This window comes from Triticum aestivum, chromosome 3A (assembly GCF_018294505.1).
Source record: "Triticum aestivum cultivar Chinese Spring chromosome 3A, IWGSC CS RefSeq v2.1, whole genome shotgun sequence".
NCBI lineage: Eukaryota > Viridiplantae > Streptophyta > Magnoliopsida > Poales > Poaceae > Triticum > Triticum aestivum.
In genome coordinates, this window is record NC_057800.1 from 463,845,099 (window position 1) to 463,857,327 (window position 12,229).

The following is a 12,229-nucleotide window of genomic DNA, read 5'->3' on the forward strand; positions in this document are numbered from 1 at the left end:
TCAAAGAAGCCTCCATAGGCTGGTGTGCATAGTCCTTGTCTCAATGAAGAACTGTGCAAAGAAAAAGAAAAATTCCTTTTACTCATGAAGGCAAAAACCATAAGCATTAACCTTCTTAGATCAGAGCACATGAGTATCATGTAAGTGAATAGCAGTGTGCTCCTATATGTTGTCAGAGGCTAGGACAATAAGTCCAAATGGCCCTATGCTGCCATGAACCGATGCACCCGCTTCCCGGCAATGCTTCTTCACGTCCAAAAGTCAGGCAGGATCGAAAGGATTGGCGCTGTCGATTGATGTCATTTCAAAATCTATCTCGACATCAGCCTGTTTCAAAAGAACAAAGTGTCGGATTTGCCACAGTTGCTCTGAAAAATATACAGACCACCTAAGCATGCCAGTCCTTTTGTTACCAAATATGTAAATTTTTATATAATTCTAACTTCAGAAGACCCTACATCTTTTACTGGCCTGAAACTTTTTGAGGTAATTTTTTGTTTGAATGACCAAGGAGGGCTTGTTTGTGTAAAGGAAAGTACCTGAAAACTGTTAGTTTGCTTAATCTCAAGTAGACCTTCCTTCTGTCAGTTTGTCTGCTCGTTCACTTTTCATAAATCTCCCTCCGATTCAGTCGCTGATGAATGATTTTGTAACAGAAAACTAACTTTACAGATTGCATGCTTGTAAAAAATAATACACCATAATGTTATTCTGTTAATTAGTGTTCACATCGCAAGAAAACATAACTGGACATATACTAAAAATAAAGAAAGGTTCCTGCAACTCATAATATGACTAATTTGTTTGGACTGGAACTGAACCACTTTGAATAAAGAATAAACATTCGCAGGCAAGACAGCTGCAGCAGAACTTGAGACACGGTGTTACTCTTGTTCTTGAGGCATATGGTGCATCAGTACATCTCATGTGGCTAGTGCACCGTTTGTGGCCATAATTTACTTTTGTGCAAGGGCTGCCATTTTGTTCCAAGGTAAGTAACAGGAAATAAGTTTTGCTATCCAACTCAGGCATTTTTTGGGTTCAAAGAATGTATACTACCTCCATTGCAAAGACATGTGGATGTGATCAACTCGTTGCAACTCTTTAAGTCAATTGTTTCCTTCTGGTCTTTGATTCAGAAGTTGTTGTATCAGACTATGTTTCCGCTGTAAACAACACAAACAGAAATTTAAGTTATGCTATGTGCATTGCAATGGGAGTTTAAGAAAAATCAACTACCACCCCCTCCCCAACCCACCCTCGAAGTTCAAAATCTAAACATTTGATTCATCTGTATGCCCATACATGTCAATTGGAACTTTATATTATTAAAGCAACTTTAAATTCTAAGATTTGCAAGCTTGAATATTTTTACATGTCTAGTTTTCAGAAACAAAAGATTGATGTTTGCCTGCAATTATATCGAGTTTTCAGCTTTAAACTTCATTGTCAGTCTACTTGTACATTTCCAGTAAGCCCATGTGCCAGCAAAACTTCAGCCACTTCAGCTGAATGGGGCACTGTATACGTTGGCACAATGCCCAGTGTTTTTAATGGCCAGCCTCAAAAGATAGAAGTACTTTAGCATATATGTGTATGTTCAGACCAAGAACCCTTGCCAATTCCAACAATAAATACATGAAAAGTACATGTGATTGAAGTATACTACAGAAGAACCTCGACAGAGTAACTATTGTCAGCCAGTTAGAGCAGAATACAAAATAAATATTGACAAGAACAACGTATATAACATTTTGGATCATGAGTAAGTTAATACATCCGTTCCCTAACTTTATGTAAGAATCATATCTGACATTGTATGGCTCGTATGTCAATAGTAGTTTGTGTTCTTTACTTGGTATACATATCAATGCATATTTGAAATTTGAATGCTATTAAGCAAAGAACATTGTAGAAACAAAAATCTTACCAAGCAACCAGGGAAGATGAAGACTGAAAAGTCCGAGAAAATAAAATAGTTTTTGGATATCAACCTTTTCTTATCTTTCTCTCCAGCAAACTTTTTGAGAAGCACTGGAATGATGTAGATAGGGACTTAGATTCCAAAGTACTGTAGTAAACATATGTGGTATATTCTAAGGTTGCACCAGAGGTATTGAAAGTAGATCTTCCAATATTACACTCTGTTCTTTTAATAAAAAAATGTGTCATTTGGTCTCTTTACATCAAAAAAAGTCTGGTTTAGATTCAGGATGAACTGCATTTCTGCTTGCATGATACAGATACTCTATTTTTGATATATAGACACGGTAATTTTCAATCGCATCTGAAGGAAAGTCTACAGCAAAAACAGAGACAACTCGGAGATGGTTTCAGATAAATACACGGTTGATTCACTCGGAGTAACTGAATGAAACAGTAAAAGAAGGGAAAAACATCGACACAACCAATCCCATTGAGCAACAGGCGCCCTGTTTAAATATCCTCTCTCTCAAGTCAAGCAGTGAGCACACCAAGCAACGACGAGGACTCCATGAAGCTGGAGTAGAAGCCACTGCTAGCTAGTATTCACACGCTAACTGTTCTATCTAAGTAATCAAAGCTTACTACTTATAAGCAAGCCAACAAATGCTGCCGTCTTGGCAGTTGGCTTTCTAGCTCCACGCCTCCGCTCGTGACCTGGCGGCTACCAAAAGCAGACAGAAGTAGCATTTGCGGCCGGCAGCGCTTTTTGGGCGATGCAGCCGTAGCAGAACAGGTGGACGCCTGGCGTGTGAAGGAGCATCATAGGAGAGGAGGCGCGGCCCAGTCAAAGCATAGGTGGATGCGCGCCCGGAGGCATCGGAGCCCCTTGGTGGCGCGCGCATGGCGAGTGTTCGGCATCACGGGAGAAGTGGTAGCTCCGAAGGAACACCTGCCGCCACTCCAACTGCCGCTCCCACTACGGATGTACTCCATGTACGGCCACACCGTCGTCACCATAGGTCTTCTTTTCCACTGGGGGATGTACTGGCGGATCCGGCGGTTTTGGCGGCTGGCACGTCTCCGTTGGGGCAAGCTCATCCCCACACATCGCCTTCTTCTCTTGCTGACCGCCGCCGGAACAACCCACTGCCCCTCAGCCGCCTCCTCTCTTTTTCCCCTCTTCTCTATTCTCTCTCGATTCTCTCCTTTGACTTTCGCCTCTCCCTGCAGAATTACTCGCTCCAAGCCATCCTCGCCCGCGCTGGATCCTGCTCCAGCGACCGAGCCACGATCTGATAGGGAGAGCCGACTTTATTTTTATTAGGGGCAGGGGTAGGGGTAGGCTCACCGGTGGGGTGGCGGCGGCGGCGCGCGGTGGCTCGGCGCGGCGGGCCGGGGCCACGCGGCGGAGGCACCGGCGGCCGACGCGGCGGCGGCCGGCGGCGCGCAGTGAGGCATGGTAGAGGGTGGGAGGTGGTGACGATGGGCGAGATGGGATCGGCGGATCGGCAGGCAGGCTCGTGCGAGTGTTTTTTCCTTTTTTTTCCCACGTACCGATTCAGGTTGACTTACTATGAGGATTGCGGGTTGAATACCCAAAACTATAGGGGCTTTTTTACAAAACTGACGACGACGTACCACCAGAAGCGATAGCTGGTTTATTAGTAGGTAAAGAGGTAAAGATATATTATAAAAATGTTAAATATATATTAAAAACTGTTCACCGTGTATTTAAATATTGTTCAGTGTATATCAAAACATGTTAATTTTTTATTTTTATATGGTTCAACTAGTAAAAAAAGGTTAATGTATATTCATAAAAATTAATCATATATACAAAAATTCAATAAATGTTTGGAATTTCAAATAAATCACCATTTCAATAATTCCCTAGGTTTAAAATTTTGTTCAAATTTCAAAATTTATTCATAATTTTCAAACATTATACAAATATTTTAAGGAAAATCGTTCACATTTTTTCCAAGAATTGTTCTAAATTTGGAGAGAAAAAAACAGATCTATCAATGTACATGTACTTTAACATTGGTGCTGCAATTAGGCCGTACTCAGGTGCGCTCCAGTGGTTGGCGTCGCTGCTACTCAGCATAAGGTCGGGGTGGTCGACTCATACGCTTTGGTTTGAAATCACTAATTGAGGAGTACTTTTTACAAAGATTATTCTCATTTTCTCAGGTTACTACAAGTGATGCACATGCGTCATTTGTCTTTAACCGGAGAGTTTTCATTTTTTTTCGTAGATTCATTTATTCAAAATGTTTTATCTCTTAAATCGTGCGTCTAAATGTTAAACCATTTTTACCGTTGGATTACTCGTGTCGAAACCTTCAAAACTAGATAATATGTTGATAGGTTTTGAGAAACTTTTTTTTCACGAGAAAACCGGGCAAAAAAAGGACGAAAATACCGAACCGCGAGCACGTCTTTTCCTTTCCGAGAGGCACGACCTTGCCTCTCACGGAAGCAAATCCATGCCTTTCGTGGAAGCAAACCGTGCCTTTTATGGAATGGAAGAGACATTTTTTCCGTTTTTAAGAGGCACGGCCGTGCATCTTGCAGAAGCAAAATCATGCCTCTCGCGGAAGTAAAATCGTGCCTCTCACAAAAGGAAAAAAAGATAAAACACGTTTTTTTTCACTTTCGAGAAGCAAAACCGTGCCTCTCGCGAAAGCAAAATCATGCCTCTCACGGAAGGAAAGAAAACACGTTTTTTTCGTTTCCGAGAGACCCCATCGTGTCTCTCGCCGAAGCAAAAAGACGTATGTTTTTTCGTTTTCGAGAGGCACGGCCGTGCCTCTTTGCGAAAGCAAATCCGTGCCTCTTGCGAAAGAGAAAAACATGTTTTTCGCGTAATTTTTTTGTTTTTATTTTTGTTAAAAAGCTAAGAAAGACCAGTGAAAAAACAAAAAGCCAAAAAATTGGAAAAAATCATCTAAAATGCCAAAAACACTTGCGGAAAAATACAAAAAAATCTGAAGAAAGCACCCGAGTGCGACACATGGCGGTGGATGAAAGCGTGACACGCTGTCAGGCCACCCGAGACTTCTCAATTAGTTGCTTTCGTTTCTATTATACGTCTTATTGTTTCTTTCGTTTAGTTATGAGCCGGGCCGTTTGCGCGAGCTTTCATCAAACGCTCGACTGTTGACTCCCGCGAGCGTCCAATAAGAGCTCTTCAAAAATGTCCTTAACCGGCACTTATGGTGCTGGTTAAGGGATTGTTGGCTTTGTCCCACTTATAACGAGACTGTTGACATTGTGTTTTTTTAGAAATGAAAGAGGAACTTTGGCCACATGCAGTCATTTTATTAATTATTTACATAAAACCTTACAAAGTCATATAACAGTAAGATTAAAGCTATCATTTATGCAACATCTGTCGCTACTCCTATCTAGTTGATGTAGGGATGTTGATAGTCTGGGCCTAATACCAATCAGATCCCGTAGCCAAACCTAACATTTAAGACCTGAGATCCCAAGCAGGACGCCTGCCGGGTATGAGGCACCCACCAGTCGGACGCACTCCTCAACCAGTTCGCCTGCCGAGTATGAGGCCACCGCAGCCACCTGCCACCAATCCATCTTTAGTGATGTACTGTTGGATCTACCTTGCCCGCTCTAGCTGCCGTCGACGCCACCACGACGCCAGACAACGCCACCATCCTACGCTCGTCCATCATCACATGCCCACCGATAAGACCCCGCTGCTTCATGCCGCCGAGACCCGCCATCGTCGACGTGAGAGAAGGCACGTCACACCACCTCACGCCTCTTCCATCCGGCGATGCTCCACAAACGATGCCCCCAATAGGGAACACGACACCGCAACGCCGCCATCATCCGATCCGGAGATCTTAGGATTTCTCCCGGAGCGGCACAAGCAGGTTGACGATAGTTGCTTGACGATGCCTTCATCAAGGTAATGACGTTGACACCGCCGTCGCCCCCCATGACCGGAGTCGGCTCGGTTTTCACCGGTGACCATGTCTCCCCAACTCGCCGCCAGTGCTAATAGTGGGATCCAAGATCCGTCACTACCAGTCTGGCCAGCCGCCTTCGGTGGAGAAGGCAACAAACGCCACCATGCCCGGGCCAAGATACCCGGACGTTCTCGTGCCGCGAAGATTACCCAGGGGGATCTCCTCTTGCCGTTGTCGAGATGAGGCGCAGCTGTTGGAGATATGCCCTAGAGGCAATCATGTATGATGATATTTCCTATGTGTTTATGAATAAAGATAGTCCTTGGACATTATCAATGATGTGTATCAGTAAGTACGTGACTTGTTTGTGGGACTATGCATTGTATGATGACTGTCCTAAAAGGTCCCTAGTCGAAAGGATTGTGTGGACGCGCAGCCGACTAGACTAGCATATGACACGGTCGATGGCTTGGTCTCACTAGCCATGGAGCATTGGATGCTAACCGGATAATATGGACTCGGAAGGATCTGGTCGGATTCGACGTAGTCGGATCCGAATTGAGATAAGGTTCGAGACGGACAGACCCAACTATGAGACGCAGCGATATGTCATCTGTGAGTCTCTAGTACAACATACGTTCTATGTCCTAAGACCTGCGCTGGCGCATGTACTCGGGATGGTGACAGACTTGCTTTGGGCCAACCAAACGCTACTCCGTGACTGGGTAGTTACAAAGGTAGGTTTCGGGCTTGTCCAGACCCATGCTGCGAGATATGGCCGAGCAAGATGGGATTTGCCCCTCCGATCAGGAGAGACATACTCTGGACCCCTCGTGTGATCCGAACAGGATAAGCATGGCCATGCGACAAGAATTATGAGAGAATCTGGTTTGTGGTCGGCATCACTGGAACGAGAAAGAAGTCGGGCTAGAACAAGGATGACAAACTCGCCTTGAGCTCGACAACATATATTGTGTGGCAAAAGGAATGGAAGTATGATGTACAGGTTCGCCTAACCAGCTTCATAGTCTGCTTGGTGTTCGGCATGCCTTGCTAGGGGCCGCTGCCAACCATGCAGTTCAGAGGTGATCCGAACTGCGGCCAAGCCGGCTTGAACCTAAGGGGTCGCGCGCTTAAGGGAAGGAACCTATGAGGTCGGATCCGAGGTCACTGGTCGGATGTGATCCAAGCTGTATTCGGATTGTGGCCGAGTAGACCTATGGGCTTTAGGGTCCGTGCGAGGCCCAAGTGTTGAGCCCGCAACGGACGCCTATATAAAATGGGGGTGCGGCACAATCATGTTGATCGCTTCGGTGTTGTCACTAGGGTTTGCATGTGTTGCGAATAGACACCTCCACTCGCCACCGGTTGTGTGATCGGACCTAGCAGTCCGCCGCACGACGTTCCTCCTGCACGCACGGATACCATTAGAGGCGGTGCACTTGCGCCGCTTCGGCGAACCTGTACGTGGGAACCGACGACCGGCTATTCGAGGGAGATCGGACGAGGAGGAGACGGTCCACGTGGACGCGCTGTCCCAACTCTTCTTTCACTGCACGGCACTACGCATCTACTGGTAACGATCTGTGATCCATCTCCTGTAGCATGTTCTTGGTTGTTCTACGCATAGGAAAATTTTAATTTGCAGTCGACGCACCCTACCGTAGAGCCCAACAGCAACCTGAGTGGATCTTAATCTAAACCCCTCGGGCCCAAATCAGATCTCATCACAGCCAAATCTCATCCGTCAAACGGCCGCCGGGGATCTCCTGGCCACCGCCAACCCGTTGCGCACTGTCGTTTGAGGAGGAGGAAGATGGACGCCGCTGCCCCCCACGAGTTAGCACCGGCTGACATGGGTGCGTTCGGTTCAAAAAGTTTAAAAGCATCCATCCTGCATTTGAAAAATGTATGCACTATAAAAAATGTTCGTGCCATTTTCAAAAGAGGCTTGTATCATCCAGAAAGTGTTTTTGACATTAAAAATATGGTCACGTGTTTCACAAAATTGTTTCTAGTATTTTCATAAGAAGTATGTACAATGTAAAAATGTTAGCATAATTTTAGATAATAATTTTTACCTTTCAAGAAAATGTCCGTGGCATTTCAAAAAGGGTCAGACATTTCAAAATATGTTCAGGGCATTTATTTAATATGATTTTACAATGAAAAATTTTGTCTGCATACATTTGAAAATGATGCAGACCACTCAAAAAAAATGTGAATATGTGCGGGACATATTTTATAATGTAAAAAGATGTTCGTCATATCTGAGAAATGTTCAACGTGTATCAAATTTGTTACGCGTTTATACAAAAAAAGTTGGACACGCATTGAATAATTTAACCCGTATTTGTAAATAAAAGGAAACAAAAGGAAATGCCGAAAGAAAAAAAAGACCTGAAATAACCAAGAAAACCGATAATAACACATATAAATAAATAATAAAGAAGGAAGACCAAACAGGGTGTTGTTAAAACCGGTCCGAACCGGTTCCTGGAACCTTCCCAAAATCGCTCGAGGGGCTACGGTGTTGTGTCGGCCTATTTAGTGGGGTGCTAGAGGCAATGTAGGGCTACATCTGACAATAAAGTGAAATATAGCCCCCGCTTCTTCCTCGCTCGACGCGGCATTTCCCCTAATTGTTATGTCTCACTTATTGCTAGATAGACGGATCGTGTGGCCATCCCAACATGTGGTTTTAGGAAGTGCAACAGTGGTTTTACAAACCTTTCGGCTGTTTAATTAATTTTAAGCTTTTAATGTGTTTTGGTCTACTTTTTGGTTTTTCTATTTCTTGTTTTTCCTGTTCGTCTTTTGTTTTTATTGTCTTTTATGGTTTTTCTTCACCTTTCTGTATCTATTATCTTTCGCTTTTCCTTTTCTGGTTTGTTATTTCTTTTTCATTTGTTGCTTTTCTTTTCATAAATACATGTTGATATTTTTCAACTATGAAATGACGGACGCTTTTTTATACTTCATGAACATTTAGTTAGAATTGTGTGAATAATTTTTGCATTTTCATGACAAGTGAATATTATTGAATTATCAAGCTTTTTTAATGCTAACATATGCTTTTTAAAAATTACACTAATACATTTTTAACGATGTGAATATGTTTTTTACATGTCATGAATAAATTTAAATCGGTGAATATGTTTTAAATATCATGAATATTATTTTTAATGGTAGGAAGATGATTAAATTTCTTGAATATTTTACATGTCATGAGTCACCGGGCCGGCCTACCAGCGCAATCGCTTGCTGTCATCATGCGTCACTGTAGGTTCGCTCGACCGCTCCTTTTTTTCCTTAGGTTTTTCTTTGTTCTTAATGGGTTTCCTTGGTTTCTAATTTTTTTTGTTTGTTATACTTGTTTTTCTTGGGCTTTCACTGGTTTTGTTCGGTTTTCTCTTTCTTCATTATACTTTTTTTTAATTAATTTCTTTGTTTTACATTTTTATTTTTGTTCTTTGTCGGTTTTATTCGCTTTCTTTTTAACACATGATTACTTTTTTTAGTACATGAAGTACAGTTTTAGCGCACACATGAATAGTTTTTTGATACACTTTGTACATTATCAAATACATGATGTGCATTTTTAATACATGTTTTGAACACTCTTTTGAATACATGGTAACATTTTTTAAATGCACGTTGTAATTTTTTAATGGTAATAAAAAAATCCATAAAACTAAACAACATTTCTACATTGTTTAGAAATTTTTAAAAGTTCATGGACATTTTGTGGAAACATGTGAATATTTCTTTAAAAAGTCCCATACATTTCTTCAATGGTAATAAATATGTTTTAACCTACGGGAACATTATTTTACATTGTATAAACATTTAAACCCACAAATAATTTTTAATCACTGGAAATTTTTATTTAAAAGGTCACATATTTTTTTAATGGTACTAAAAATTTCTTACATTATGTAAACATTTTTCACATTGTATACACTTTTTTGCAAATGTCACAAACACATTTTTGAAAGTTGTGAACATATTGTTTAATGTAACATACATTTTTTCTGAATTACACAAACATTTTGACATTGTATAAACATTATTTTAAATATCACGTACATTTTTGAACGTGTGAAAATTTTTTAATGGCACAACTTTTTTTGGTATGCATGATTTATGTTTTTATACACATTTCACTTTTTCAAATGCATGTATATATTAGATTTTTTGAAATATAAGCAATGGTAAAAAAGGTAAAGAAAAAAATGAAAACAAATATGTGAGAAAATACATAGGTGACATCAACATAACGCAGCCTCATGGTTACTGGGCCGGCCCAGCAACCACTTATAGGTGACATCATACTGGCACGAAAATAATGCACGTATACTTTGTATTTGTTCGCGCATTTGACCGCACATGTACAAATACCACGTCAATTGAGTCAATATAGTACATCTAGTTTTCCAGATCATGTTTGAAACAACTTCAAAAGCTCAAATGTGTCATTTACATAAGAATTATGCTTTAATTTTTTTTTCTTCCCTTTGCGGATCATTCGTAAAATATCGTCAGGGCAAATACAAACGCAGTACGAACATAATCATTTGTAGACAATTTGAAAAAATATCTCAAATAGTTCACTCATCTTCCAGGCTGCAGTTAGTCTTTGCACCAATGGCGAAACGAGTCATTTATTACATATCAAGATGGAAGCTAACATGAAGAACATGGGAATGTATCTGGTGCACCGGGGCAAATGGTGCTACCAGTGCACCGGACTCCGTTGCATACTAAAAAAATGTTAAAAAACCGAAAAAATTAGTGTATTGACACAACATCAATGTAAGTTGTCACAAAAAATTGAATCAAAATTCAAAACATTGCTAAAGATAACAAAATGACAAATTTGACATCAATGTGCTAATGGGCCAAAACTGAAGCCCAACCTGTGTTCTGTACTATTCAGTGTCAAATTTATGATTTTTGTATCTCGAGCAATGTTTCAAATTTTGGTTTGAATTTTTATGACAACATACATTGATGTTGTGCCAATGCACTAAATTTTTTACGGATTTTTTTGAACATTTTTGAATGTGTAACAGGGGATCGGTGCACCGGTAGCACCAATTGCCCTGGTGCACCAGATACATTCCCTGAAGAACATAGCTACGTCAATGGAACCCACAAGAGCTTAGTCACTCCAATGCCAAAACGACATCGCTGCCAAAAGCCTGAATCTAAGGCCCAACTTCACCACCATGCTTGATCAAAGCATTTTCGACTGTAATCGCCAGGTCGCAGTCCAACTTCAAGAGCAAACGGAGTGTCGTGATCACCATGCCTAGCAGCCTTTTCTGGGACATGTCCACGAACTTACCAGTTGCCTCCTCTGTGATCCATTGGCCCTCGTCAACTATACCGATGAGCTGACAGGGTAACCTTTTAGCCATCTACGCAACCGGTATCACCCTTCTCTTGGCTCGAAGTCATGGGTTGGAGGGGTTGAGGTTGAAGCTAGTGACTCTAGTAAGAGTCTTTCTTCTTGCTGCCAGAAGTTGTGGGGCATGGAGCTTAGCGCGGCTAGGTGGAGCGGCTGACGAGGAACAAAGAGTGGTGTGAGAGGAGTTGTTTTTGTCGAGGTAGTGTGGGAGGAGCTAGTTTTGTCGAGCTGAAAGGCAGACTCAACATCGATGGAGTTGATTGGTGAAGTGGGCGGAAGTCACCATTGGATGCCCCCTTCTAAGAAGATCAAAATAGATATAAAGATGGTCCAAAACGAAGGTCGGATGCAAAAGTTATAGTCGAAAAAGTGCAGAAAAAATTGGATGACTAGACTGTCTGGAATTTGAACCAGACTGTCCGATCCGGACCGAGAAAAACGTCAAAACCTCCTATTGCGTATAGTCCGGTCCAAACCGAAATCACGCATCTCCACGAATATAATGATTGCGGGGCGATTAGGACATGAAGATGGCCTCGAATCGAAAAATATTCAACATGAAAGTTTCTTATCTTGTCGAAACGGTTAAATTTTCTTTTGGGCTCGTCTCCATCTGAGGTAGTTTATGTCCTATGAGTCCCAAAAATCGAACTATTATCTCAGACTTACTTAAATCCGAGTTTGGTAAATTTTGGAAGGATTTGGATGGGATTTGGAGTCTTTTCTTGTACAGAGAGTCTAGCTGCCTTATAAATAGATGAGAGGTGATGGCGAATTGAACAACACACAATTGAACAAATCAATCTACCACTTTTACCTTTATTTTTTCTTCTCCCTTCTTCTTCTTCTTCATCGTTATTTGTTCATTCTTCGTGTTGAAGGGAAGCGATCAACAAGGCCCTAGGGGCGATCAGGTCGTCCTAGGGTAGCCCATAGCCACCGCGTGCCTTGA